Source organism: Triticum urartu, chromosome 3A (assembly GCF_056163025.1).
Source record: "Triticum urartu cultivar PI428250 chromosome 3A, HENAU_Tu73, whole genome shotgun sequence".
NCBI classification, from domain to species: Eukaryota; Viridiplantae; Streptophyta; class Magnoliopsida; order Poales; family Poaceae; genus Triticum; species Triticum urartu.
Genome location: NC_141875.1, coordinates 262284347 through 262296864, shown reverse-complemented (window position 1 = coordinate 262296864; position 12518 = coordinate 262284347). Strand labels below are relative to the sequence as shown.

The 12518-nt window shown below is 39.3% G+C and overlaps 1 long non-coding RNA gene across 4 annotated transcripts; it reads left to right on the top strand.

Annotated features, from left to right (window-relative positions):
* The first annotated feature begins 2111 nt into the window (after nt 1-2111).
* On the top strand, nt 2112-9752 carry LOC125543972 (uncharacterized). 4 transcript variants are annotated; one of them, XR_007299177.2, is made up of 8 exons: nt 2126-2366; nt 2448-2607; nt 3928-4287; nt 4617-4705; nt 7576-8076; nt 8164-8226; nt 8827-8928; nt 9155-9752. It is a non-coding gene; the product is annotated as an uncharacterized LOC125543972 (long non-coding RNA). The 4 variants fall into 4 exon arrangements; XR_007299176.2 differs by having other exon boundaries at nt 2112-2607; nt 4617-6654; XR_007299178.2 differs by having other exon boundaries at nt 2116-2607; nt 6468-8076.
* Nucleotides 9753-12518: the final 2766 nt, after the last annotated feature.

The window sequence follows — 12518 nt, the reverse complement described above, 5'->3', positions numbered from 1 at the left end:
TCGGCCCAAAATGTCACGGATGTGTCTTTTTTTGTAGTGATCGGCACCGTCGTCCACCTTGCCGTTGCCGCTCCTATCACCACCTCGTCCACGGCAACAGGATTTATCCCCCAACATGGTCGTCTGCCGTCTAAAGTCTTCTTCCACGCCGCCGACAGTCATCGCTCCCGCAGCACCCTTAATGTATTAGTAGGGGCCTACACGGTGTCGCAACAGAGGTGGTACTCTTCCAGATGTGCTTAAATTATTGATCTCACCCGGAAAATAGATCGTAAATTGTTTACTGTAATTTTCTTGTCCGTACAAAATTGTAGTGGCTAGTTGAAAGCAAACATTGGTTGCGAAGTAGCTTTGTCCAGTTTGCACCTTCAGATCCACCATGGCAAGGTCACTATACTCGTAAAACTTATGGTTTCCCCCCTTTATATTCACTATGATCATTGCAGGTGCTTCATGTCGTGCTAGCACTGCTCCTCAAGACCTCAACCCATCAAGAGAAACAACATGCCACTCATAATTCCAAAGCTTGGGTGTTGAAATACGAATCTGATATGATGCTCATATTACTAAAATAGAGAACGTTTAATTGGTCACCTAATGTTCATATATTCATTTTGAAAAGCATGTGCGCCACCCACTGGTCCAGCTAGTTCCACTTTCCTGATTTTACTCTTGATGCTTAGGGTTTTCCACTTTTATCTACTCTACTATGATCTGCGTTGGTGCTTTGTGTCGTACTAGCATTACTCCACCCTTCAAGCTAAACAACACAACACTCAAAATTCCCAAGCTTAGTTGTTCAAATATGATTGTGATATGATATGATACTGATATTAGTTAACAGACACATTTAATTGGCTAGCTAAAGGTCCCACTGGAGTTTCCAAATGCATGTTGCGACATATAGAGAGACAGAAGAATTGCATTTCTTTGTCACTTGTTGACTGTACTTTCTTTTTCATACCAAATCTTAGTTGTTATTTTAAAGCAAACATCGGTTGCTAACTACCCTTTGCGCGGTTTGCAACTTCAGATCTGTCATCCCACTGCCACAGTAAACACTATACTCATCATGCTTACGGTTTCCCCATTTTATGATGACCACGGTCAGCCTACGTGGTTCGTGTCGTAATAGCACTGCTCCACCATCGAGCTAAACAAGCTTAGTTGTAGAAATTCAAATATGATATTATGCTGATATTAGTAAAACTGAGAGATGTTTAATTGGTCAGCTAAACGTTCCTACTTTAGTTTCAAAACTAGTGGGTGTACCTGCGCATTTGCGCAACTAGGTTTTGATATAATTATATTGCAATGAATGATTTGCATTTATCGTACTTCGGTTTAATCATTTTATTATTTCATTGACATTGTACGAAATTTTACTATTATTGAATAACAAACTCCTACATACTTTTAATTCATTTTTGTGTGTGTGTTTTGGTTATTATCATATATTCTTTTTAGTTTTTTCATCCATTTTAGGCATTTCCTATTGTTCCATTACATGGCCATAATCCATTATAGAGAAATTGAATTGTGTAAAATAGACTCACTGTTGTAATTAAATATAAAATCTCTTTACACATTTTATTTATGCATATAGACTATTTTTGTACAATAGAGAATTTTGACTGACCATCGATTGATGCTCTTTTTCTCTTGATTCAAACTTCGATTATGTTTATTGTACAATATTATTTATACAACATATTCCTAACAATTTTGACTTGTTACGTTCATCTACACAATCATATTTGTTTTTGACTTATTTGTCCACTATATGATTTGTATCCATTTGAAAATCTTTACTAAAAAAATGCCTTGTCAGCTAGGTTTGTATATATATTATATTTAAAAAATGCCATTGGTCTAGCATTTCACCCTTTTTTTAATGTCATAAACGTCTCTGTAGCTAATGTTTTAATTTTTCTTTTGGTTATATGTAGTCTTTTTAACATCCTTCCGCCAATGTGGTTTCACATGTAATAGTGAATTTTGCAGTTTTGCCACGCATTGTATTTCTCACTTGTTTTTTTCTTTTTCAGAAGGTATTTCTCAATTATAGGTCAAAGTACGTGATATTTGTCCATCCATCAGAGCAAAATATGTACATCTAATATTCCTGCCATAGCAAAAAGTAGGAAAAGGCTATTGTTTTCCCCAAATCACGCCGACAACAAAATCCCCTTTCTTTACTGTACTGTTGTCTTTACGCGGTTGAGATTTTGGTAGGGTGGGCAGGGGAGATCCGAGCAGGACGCATCGTGCTGCTCGACATCTTCATCGCCGGCGCGGCCGGGGCGATGGTGCTGCAGGTTGGTGGTGTGGAGGAGGCAGTGACTGACCTGACGAAAGGTGCACAGGTTCGCAGATTTCCCAGCGATTTGGTGTGTGCCGATCTTCCAAGCCATTCTGACCGAGGAGGGGACCGGGTGTTTAAGCAGCTGTTCTTGCTCCGGCCACCAGTGAGATCGCATCTTGTCGTCGCTGATAAGGAAAGGCGGATGCCGGTCGCCTGGGAGGTCACAGGTGCTGGCAGAGAGCTTTGGCGTTGCATAGAATGGCCTCTCGTTCCTTGTCGCTTAGGTTGATGAAGAACGACAGGTATGAATCCCTCTGCACGCTCCCATTCTCCTCTTGCTTCACATCATTTGTAGTACTTCATAATGTGACTTGCTTAGTTTGTGTATGTGCAGTCTTATTCATGTATGGATTATATGTGGGATCTACACTATATAACTATTTGATCTGCCATTGATTTCCCTTTCATTTTGTAGGGAATTGAACTTGCATCTTTTTTCATGTTCACATTGTACTGATCCTTAATTTATTGTCTCTTCAGCATTTCCTTAGCAATATATAGATCTTTATACAGCCAACATTATATCCAATATATTACCGTGTGACACTAATTTCATATATTATAGTTGATAATGTTTCTGCAGTTGTTAACATCTATATGCATTAAAGCAGCTGGAAATATTAATTTGCATTGGCATCTACTGTTGTAACACATGATTCAATATAGTTAGAAAAATCCAATTTCTAATCATTCAATAGATAAAATGTAACCCTCATTTCTTGTCTAGAAAATAATTGTAAATCCAATCTACAAAGTGCTTTTGTATTAAAGCTTCCTCACCTTATTTTTCACTGGACGTTAGTTATTTCTACCAGACATTGTATGTAAAAATCATGAGTTGGTTCTCATATGCATTTACTTGAGAAATAAAAGAAGTTAAAATATCTCCTTGTATACTATATTCTTTGCACTATTTTCGCCTGGGCACTTCATGTCGTGAGTTAACACCTTTAATCCTTCTCTGTTTGTGACTCAAATCATTTCTCCTCTTGCTTGGCAGTGTATGTACGTTATAAGTTGATTTATTTAATTCACTTGTAAAATTTGTTCAGAGGTAATGTGATGATTTTAAACTTCAATTTCTGAAGTGTCTAACTTTTACAATGAAGCACTATGTACTTGTAATTATAATTTAGGAAATTTCCTCGTACATAATTGTTGTTTTCATGTATAGATTATTCAGAGAATGTGGATTATAGACTTATTATTTCACTTCCATTGATCTCCCTTTCGATTCTTTAGGGGTTAGAATCGAGAACTTACATTATTGTCTTTGTCATTATTTTTCTTTGTAGAGGCGCATCTAACCCAACTTAAAAATATTGTTTCTAACACACTTCCATAGCATGCAGGACAAATAAATGAAGAAAATTAGGAACACAGTACTTAATCTTATAGAGGATTAGATGCGCCTTTACTTTCTTAACTTTGTTGTTCAATGACAACATCTTAAGCCTATCACCAGGCACAACTTACTGTATAGTTTTCTGTGACAATGCTGATATTATTATTTTGAGCTTGAATCTGGACATATTTGGTGTATAATCTTTGGGTTTGTCCAGATTTCCCAACCAATGAGTGGTGAGAGATCTCATGGAGGATGGAGTACCGGTTCATGGATTTCATGGACAAAATTGTTCTACTGGGTCAAGCTGTTGGTGCCAGGGCATCAATGCCAAGGTGGCATAGGACAGAAAATAATTGTTGACCAAGGCAAGCTAATGGAGAATAACTGGATCCTAAGGCACTGTACATATGGTGGACTACTGTTATGGTCTATTAGAGGTGTGGGGGTAACAGAGGCAGATTCATACGAGGAGATAGCAAAATAAATGAATAGTACCAAGATGTGAGCAACATGTTTGGCCAACCACTGTGTTGTTGCCCTCCTCATCGTCGATGTTGTTGGACTTCTACCACATGTAAGTGTTGATGATAAGCGTCATTCTAATGAACATTATGGCTTATAGTTCCTACATAGCAATGTAAAGTGGTTTCTATTTGTTGTTACCTTGTCTTAGCAAGAAGGTTTTAACTTGTTAATTGTAAAAAAACATGTGTCGATTGAGATACAATGGTTGAATTTTTACATGTGTTGCAGCTAGTACGTATAATATTGAACATATATTCATGGTTTTGTTAAACTGAAAAGGTTGTATGAGTCATGGAAGTTTTAGTACCCAGAACAATATCTTCGTTTCGCCTACTTTATCTTCGAGCTCACCACTTGTATTCTTCCTTATGGTGGCAGTAACAATGGATATTATTTTACCGCGCCCAAGATTCGAGTATTCATCTTCATGCCTTCCTAATTGTTTGTACTGCTGGACTTTTACCACTGTAAGTGTTATTGCTCTGTATCCTTCCTAATGCAAATCATCTTTGTGCTCCTTCCTAAGATTTCTATATTACTCGTACTATAATATTGGAATTTTTCTCATGGTACGCTTGAATAGAAAATGCAGCATGATAGTAGAACTGTTACCAAGAACATAGAACTCCCAAAAGTGTATGTCTAACTGTATTTCAAATAAATACAATATGACATGCTTTTCATAGTGTTAATGTCTCCTTATATTGGTTGATCTGAAGAAAGTATTCAGTCTATTCTAGACTAAGGACATAATGCTATTGCAGTATAATAAGTTTTTTTTCTTATCCTAGTAGATGTCAAGTACACTTACTATATATATCTTGGTAAGTAAAATATGTTGCCCTATTATTTATCTGATAAGCTACCGATGCACTAATTTTATAGATAACTTCCTCGCTCTCCTAGGCTTCTGTTTCCGTACTTCATCTTCATCTTCAAGCCTTGTATTGTTTCGGCTGACATCTTTTCCCTTGCTTTCTGGCAAACATGCTCCGTGCATTCTCCTCTGATTCATCTGATATTACAACATATCCCGGTCTTCTTTTCTTGTCATCGTGGAACTCACGTGACGATGATGTTATTTTGTCTTGATGCCCATCTTTGTTTATTTTAGTCCCATTACTATCGTGTGGTTCCTATTTCATTGGCACCAGACACATTGTAATTTGGTAGTTGAAACATTATTATTCTATGACTGCAAAATAAATATAAATTTAAAATCAAACACATTTATAAAAATCTAGAAGTGTCTACAGTGGAAAAATCAATCACCATTTTATCGGTGCATGTTCTGTGTCTTCCTTTCATGTTTTAAGACAGTGTCCACCTCATCATCCATCAATTTCAATGCAATATATGTAAGATGAATTAGTTAGGGAATTCTAGACACAATACTTATTTTTTGAAGAAAAAAAGTTAAATGCACCTTTACCTCAGCTTTATCATTCAAGTAGAGCATCTCAAGCCTATCATTGGGCACAAATGTTCTTTTTACTACATAATTTTCTGTGCCAAAGATGATATTACATCCATTCAACTTGGCATTTCATTTCCCATCGAATGATCTCAGCAAGTTAGAGATAGATGTATTAAGCAATCTTGGAGCGTCCTTTTCAAATAAAGTGCAGCTTGTAGTAGTTTTATGCTCACTAATTTGGAGTCGAATACAATACCTACCACACCATTCATGTTAGCGAATCATAAATATTATATAATACTCCAGTTATTTCTGAACTATAAACATACCTGATCATTGTTTTTCTTTTTCTGCCTGTTCCTATAGTGTATCCTTCATAGAAACTCAAAGTAATAATCTGGGTAAACCTCTGGAGATCCTTTTCCCTCCTGTATGTTTTCTTTGTATGAAAAATATATTTCACTTACGTTGCTCATTGGCGGTATTTTTATGGATTCCACAACCTTGAAACTTTGAATCCATAAATAGATTGCTCTTTGATATGAAAGATAGCATGAATTGTTTGGCCCTATGAATAATGAGATATACTTAGTATTTTTCATTGAGAAGATAGAACAATTTAAAAAATAGCTATTATAGGTCAAATACAAATAAGTGATGCTATAACTTAATTATAGTAATGTACATGAAAATAGGTTGTTCTTAAAGAAGTTGTCAAAACTTTTTGAGATGGAAATATCCAAACACACATGGTTGTCCTAGTTTTTTTGGCGTGTGTTTGGATTGAGGCTTTGCTCTGTTGGGCGTCGCAGCATTGGGAGTGCAGATTGGATGCTTCATTACCTGCAATCCATCGTGGGTGCATATTGTACGCTTCAGCACCTTCAATTTGCCGACGTGACAGACGCATATTGAATGCTTAATGCTATCATGCTGGCTAGCAATGGCTGCGTGTGTGTGTTTATGCTGCTTGGGGGCTGGTCGTCGCATATGATACGTGTATGTGTTCTTGTCCAATTGAAGTTGTGTGTTTGCTAGAAATCAATCACGACATGCAAATCAATTAGGCAATGCATGAATATGTATCCGTTTGTTTCTCTTGTATATGAGGCATGTAGACATGACCAAAGTCGGTCGACTGGGTATGTTCATGTGTTTTATGTTCACATATTCGTACGTGTCATGGTTGGCTTTTTTAATCAACCGTAGTTTTTGTACCAACCGTAGTTGTATGTAACCGTTCAACATGACACCATAAAAGCTCAATACTACCGGTACATATATTTTATGATGTTACGTAAAAACACTAAAATCTTAGTCGTTGTTATTGTAATCTAATGGCGTAAAAAATATTAGCATATGTGGAAGAACGTGATGGCTTATTTGACTCTTACTTTAAGTATATACTAGATGCATGTGAGCTACATATGGAGAGACTGGAAGGAATAGTATTTCTCTGTGCGCTCTGGTTCATCATAGGTGGGCAACCGACATTGTATAGAAAGACTTGTAATATCTTCAATCTGCTTGATCTTTTGCTTTTCTTTAAGATGATCCTCTTCTCTTTTTTAATAAGTATGTTCCTTGTTGGGAAGAGTAGCAGAGACATTTGCGGTCGACTGGTCAGGTGGAGTTGTTCTCCCTTAGTATATTTTGAATCTGTTAGGTCAGGTTGACTTGTTCTTCTTTACTATATGTTGAAGCTGTCATCTACGAAGTATCATCACTTCTGGAGCTCTCATATTTTGAGTAGTAGGCCACATTATATTAATGCACACACCAAATTACATCATGCATGATATCTCTCGGAAGAATTGTAGAGATAACACAAAGGGGTTTACAGGGAGGCTGTATTGGATTAGAATCACTTCTGCATTACAAAGATAATCTCACTTGTTTTTATGTTTTCATGCAAGTCAGGTATTGAACATTATCAAAATGAAAATGAGAATGGGCGCACGAGAGGAATATTGTGGAACAATCCACTGGCTAACAAACTTGGCATGGTGGAGGATGGCCTATCTTATTCACCCATCAAGGAGCTTGCTTTACCTTGACAAGGTTGTATTGGTTGCACATATTTTGCATCTGACCTCTTGCATTACTTCTACTTTGTTACACCATTTGCTTAGTTTAAGCATCATATATGAGTATATGTCATACCTATCCATTTTTGTACCTATTCCATATGTCGTCATATTGTGTTTTTCCAGTCAAATTGTTCTTTCTAATAGATGTCCAAAAAGAAGAGGGTGAGTGCAGATCCTCAAGGAGTACAAACTAGGTATTTGAAAAAAGTAAGTGATACATGTTAAATCAGATAGATCAGCAGCCACAGAAAACACAGTCCCAACTGTATCACACTTCACCCCTACTCCACTGGCCAAACCCCTATTAGAACCGCTAAGAGCCCAGCGGCAGGTATTGTCTATGATATAAATTCAAAATTTGAACTCCTAAATTTTTGCATGTGCCTTACCTTCTCTCTTGTATGAAAACTAATTTCAGATGAATCTCCTTGCTCAAAGGATCATAGGATCTCACAACAATACTGGACACTTCATTGCTCTTGTCAGTACCTCTTGACCTTTGTCAGCATACTTACACTCATTGCTGTTTGATTATGTAGCATCACAATAAATGTTTGCTTCTTTATCCTCCCTTTGCTTCAAATTATAAGATCTATATTTACTCTTAGATAAATGTAGAATTAACACAATGGTTATGAAGTTTTGGATTTCTCATGTAAGTACCTGTTTGTCATGTACTCCCTCTGTATCAAATTAATTGTTGATCAATTGGATGTATTTGGAACTTAATAGTACTAGATACATCCATTTGAGCGACAAGTAATAACATACGGTGGTGGTATTACTGTACTTGCATCGCGAGATAGTTGATTGTCTAGCATTACTCTGCGTCTTATCTGCCCTGCCCTCCACTTTATCCAAATTATCATATCTACATTTACTCTTATCAAAATGTTGAATAAAACCAATGCCATTGCACACGTTGGTGTCTGTATTCCTCTTGCCAGTACCTTTTGCCTTGTAATGATGTACTTAATTAATTGCTATTTGATTATATATCATCAGTCTGCACCTGAGCTTCATTATCCTCTATTTCTTTCAATATTATTTGATCTATATATTTACTCTTTGCAAAATGTAGAATAATGGCAACGCTTATAACGAAGTTTTTTTGAGGAATGTATTGAATTATCCTTCCATCAACATGGAGAAGGGCTTTGTCCAGCCCGTGTTAACATATAATGTAAGTTTATCCTTCTCAAGCCTTCAAACTTTGTTCTAGTATAGATTTGGATAGGCATCATTTCCTCCACTACTGTTTACTTTGCTGTTTACATATGATTGGATGTTTGCAACAACTACCAGTTTTAAATTGTAGTTGTAAAAACATGTTCCTTATGCAGAACAGATCCATTTATTTTCTTATATAATTGTGAAACATGTTACGTGTTTCCTTGTTTCTCTTTCAGAGTCGTATCTTTTATGCCAGGCAGAACTTTGGGGAAGATAGTGAGCCAAACCATCTTGATGAGAGCGAGATGACCCCAAGGTCTTGTCTTGATGAAGACAGTGAGTTGAAGCTACTCACCAGCAGCTGTGAGACAACCTCTATACAGTCACTGCCTCAATCAGTTCAACTTCTTCCGTCTCAACTTAAAGCAGAGAGGCTTGCTTTAGCTCAACTCTGACTTGAAGTCAGACATGCAATGAAGATCTTGGGGGACTACCTTGCGTACTATGGTGCTATAGAGCTAGGGATGGAGCATCTAAGGTTGACACAACTAAGGTCTCATCATCTTGTTCGGCTGCTTGCGGAGCCCGTCCTAACCAGGCCTAGTGCCTTCTGAAGTGCTCTCAGTTTTGTATATTCTTTTGTCGGCGCGTTTATATGCACTGGTGGCAACCTTTGATGCCCAGTGTATGTAATCCGTGGTCAACGTTGCACTTTATTATCACCGGTAGCAAACTTTGATTCCTAGTGGATGTAATATGCCGTAATTTCATAATTGTATAGTCTAGGTTTATTCTTGGTCGTTCTGTTGTAATTTAGGCGGAAGGTTCAGTGGATCTCAGTGTTGTCGGTCTTCAGACTGGCCCATTACTCATATGGGCCAAAACGTGGGCCTATAATCATCTTGGGTCATTAGTAGGTCTAAAACTATAGTAGTTTCCCGCCTTTAACAAGCCGAGTAAAGTTCTAGCTAGCTGGGCCAGAGAATACGATGGGCTTTTAACAAGCTAAAACCTAGATTGGGCTAGCGTTGAGCCAAAAAATTCACAGGCTAATACAGGCCAAAACTGCCTAAGGCCCATGTTTGGCCCAAATAGGACGAGCACTTAATAGGCCAAAATATATCTCGGGCCTGTTTCGCCCAATAAAATTATGGGCTTTAAGCAGGCCGGTATCCACGCGGGCCATAGGCCCAAAAGTGTCATGGGCCATTATAAGATGGGCTTTATGCAGGCCGGATTCGAAACAGGCAGTAATTAGGCCCAACTGTTACACTGGCCATTAACGGGCCGTGTCAGGACCCCGATTCTAAGTCACACCGATCTAGCCTGTAACACCTCATATCACTTTGCGGCGTCACGCACGGTATCCCTACGGGTGTCGCCTTACCATGGCCCGGTACCATTTGCGCCTTTTGGCTCACGTATATGATAGTATCGCTAGCATCCATATGACAGAGAACCCGGGCCGACATGACTAGTCGTGAACCCAAAGTGGCACTAACTTACGGGGACAGGCATACATGAAACAACATCTAGCATGTCGGTCAGCAGCGTGTGAATCCGGGTTGTAGCAACTGGGCTAATAGGACTCCGGGAATCCAGGCTGTAGCAGGCTAGCAGGACTCCGGAAGTCACCGCATGACATTTCCCCGAAAGGACAGACATAGGAACGATGTGAATCACACGCCGGCCAGTCTAAGTGTTCCGGAGCAGTAGTGCTAGGCTAGCAGGACTCCGGTGAACCGGGCTGTAGCAGACTACCATGGCTCAGTGGAAGCACTAGACTACATTTCCCCATAAGAGAGGCTACCCAGGATAAACAACTAGGTTGTCGGATCCCACACATAGCAATACACGTCACACGTACACATAACATGCAAGTATGTGTTGTACAACATGGCATCACAACATAACTCAAACTCATATAGATAAAGGCCCAGAAGAGCCACATAGCACTAATACAAACAGAGGTCTCATGACCCATCATTCAGAGCATACAAGCAACGGAAGCATTACATGTCTGAGTACAGACAACTACAAAAGAAAAGGCTGAGAAGCCTGACTATCTACAAGTCCCTCCCAAGGGTACAAGATCGTAGTTGAGGTAACAAGCTACTCGTCGAAGTCCAAGCGGTACTACTAGTGAGACAGATGTCTCACCTGCAAAACATAAATAAAGCAAACGTGAGTACAAAGGTACTCAGCAAGGCTTACATCAGATCCTATCATACATGCATTTGTATCAAGAAGGTAATGTGGGGTTTAGTTGCAGCAAGCCAGCTTTGACTCAGTGGCTATCTTGTTCTACGACTACGAGTAACTTCTTTGAGGTAAGAGAGCGCACACGAGTCCACTAAACACCACATCAATACACTACTATGGATTCATTCCCGTCTCCCTACGAGAAGGCCATCCATAACACTCACACTTGTCTTGAGCATTTTAGAGTATCCACTTTAAGTTGTCTATGTACCACGTAAGCATCCAAGAAGTCCATAACCGAGGACACGGCTATTCGAATAGATCATGATAACCCTGCAGGGGTGTACTTCTTCACACATGCTCTCACCACTTATCACCATGTACACGTCATGTATCTCGGCAACCTTCAAGCGGAAGCCTGGCAAGGGTGTCGGCCACGACCTGACTAACCACACAAGACACTAGTCCAGGTTTATCGCCTATTCGGGTTCCATCCGCAAGGAGATCCGGCTGGGGTTTCACTCACGGCCCCAAACGATGTGTATAGGGTTCCCGAGCCCACCATCCGGGTGCCACTCGGTACACCGGGCCACGGTGCCTAGTCTGTCACAAATCCACCCTGCCGGGTGCCACTCGGTAGAAAAATAGCACTACCTACAAACACCAGAAACTAGTTGCAACTCCTGGACAGAGATCAAGTTTATTAATAAGTCGAGAGGGGCACTTAAGTATTCCAATGTGTGGTAGTAGCTAGTCATTGGACGACATACAGGGAACTCAGTGCTTAAGGGCGGTTCTAGTGAGACAACCCACCATGTACTCCTACATGGCCTCTCACCGCTACCTTTACCAAATCGTGTTCACACGCTTAACTCTCAGCACCAAAACATATCGTAACACTCCAATTCGTTCTCGATGAATCAGACCTGACACAACTCTAAGCAATAGCAGGCATGGCATGGTAGGAACACAACATGGCTCAATCAACTCCAACACATGCTAGTGGGTTTTAACTATTTACTATGGCAATGACAGGTCATGCAGAGGAATGGGTTCAACTACTGCGGCATAAAGTAGTAGTTGAATCGTTGTTGTCCTAATGCAATAAATAACAGCAGGAGCGAGAGAGTAGGATTGTATCAGAATGAAAAGGGGGGTTTGCTTGCCTGGTAGATCAACAGGGGGCACTACTCCATAGACAGGTACTCTGGATCGGTCTCCGGAGCAGGACCTATCAAGAAGGAACGGTGTCGACAATCAATACACAATCATCTGAAAAAATATGATGCATGAACATGGCATGAATATGTGATGTGCTTTGAGCTAATGCATTTAGCATTCAACTTGGAAGAGGTCCATTTGAACCAAAGGTTCAAATGCAACTCTAATTTAAGTCCC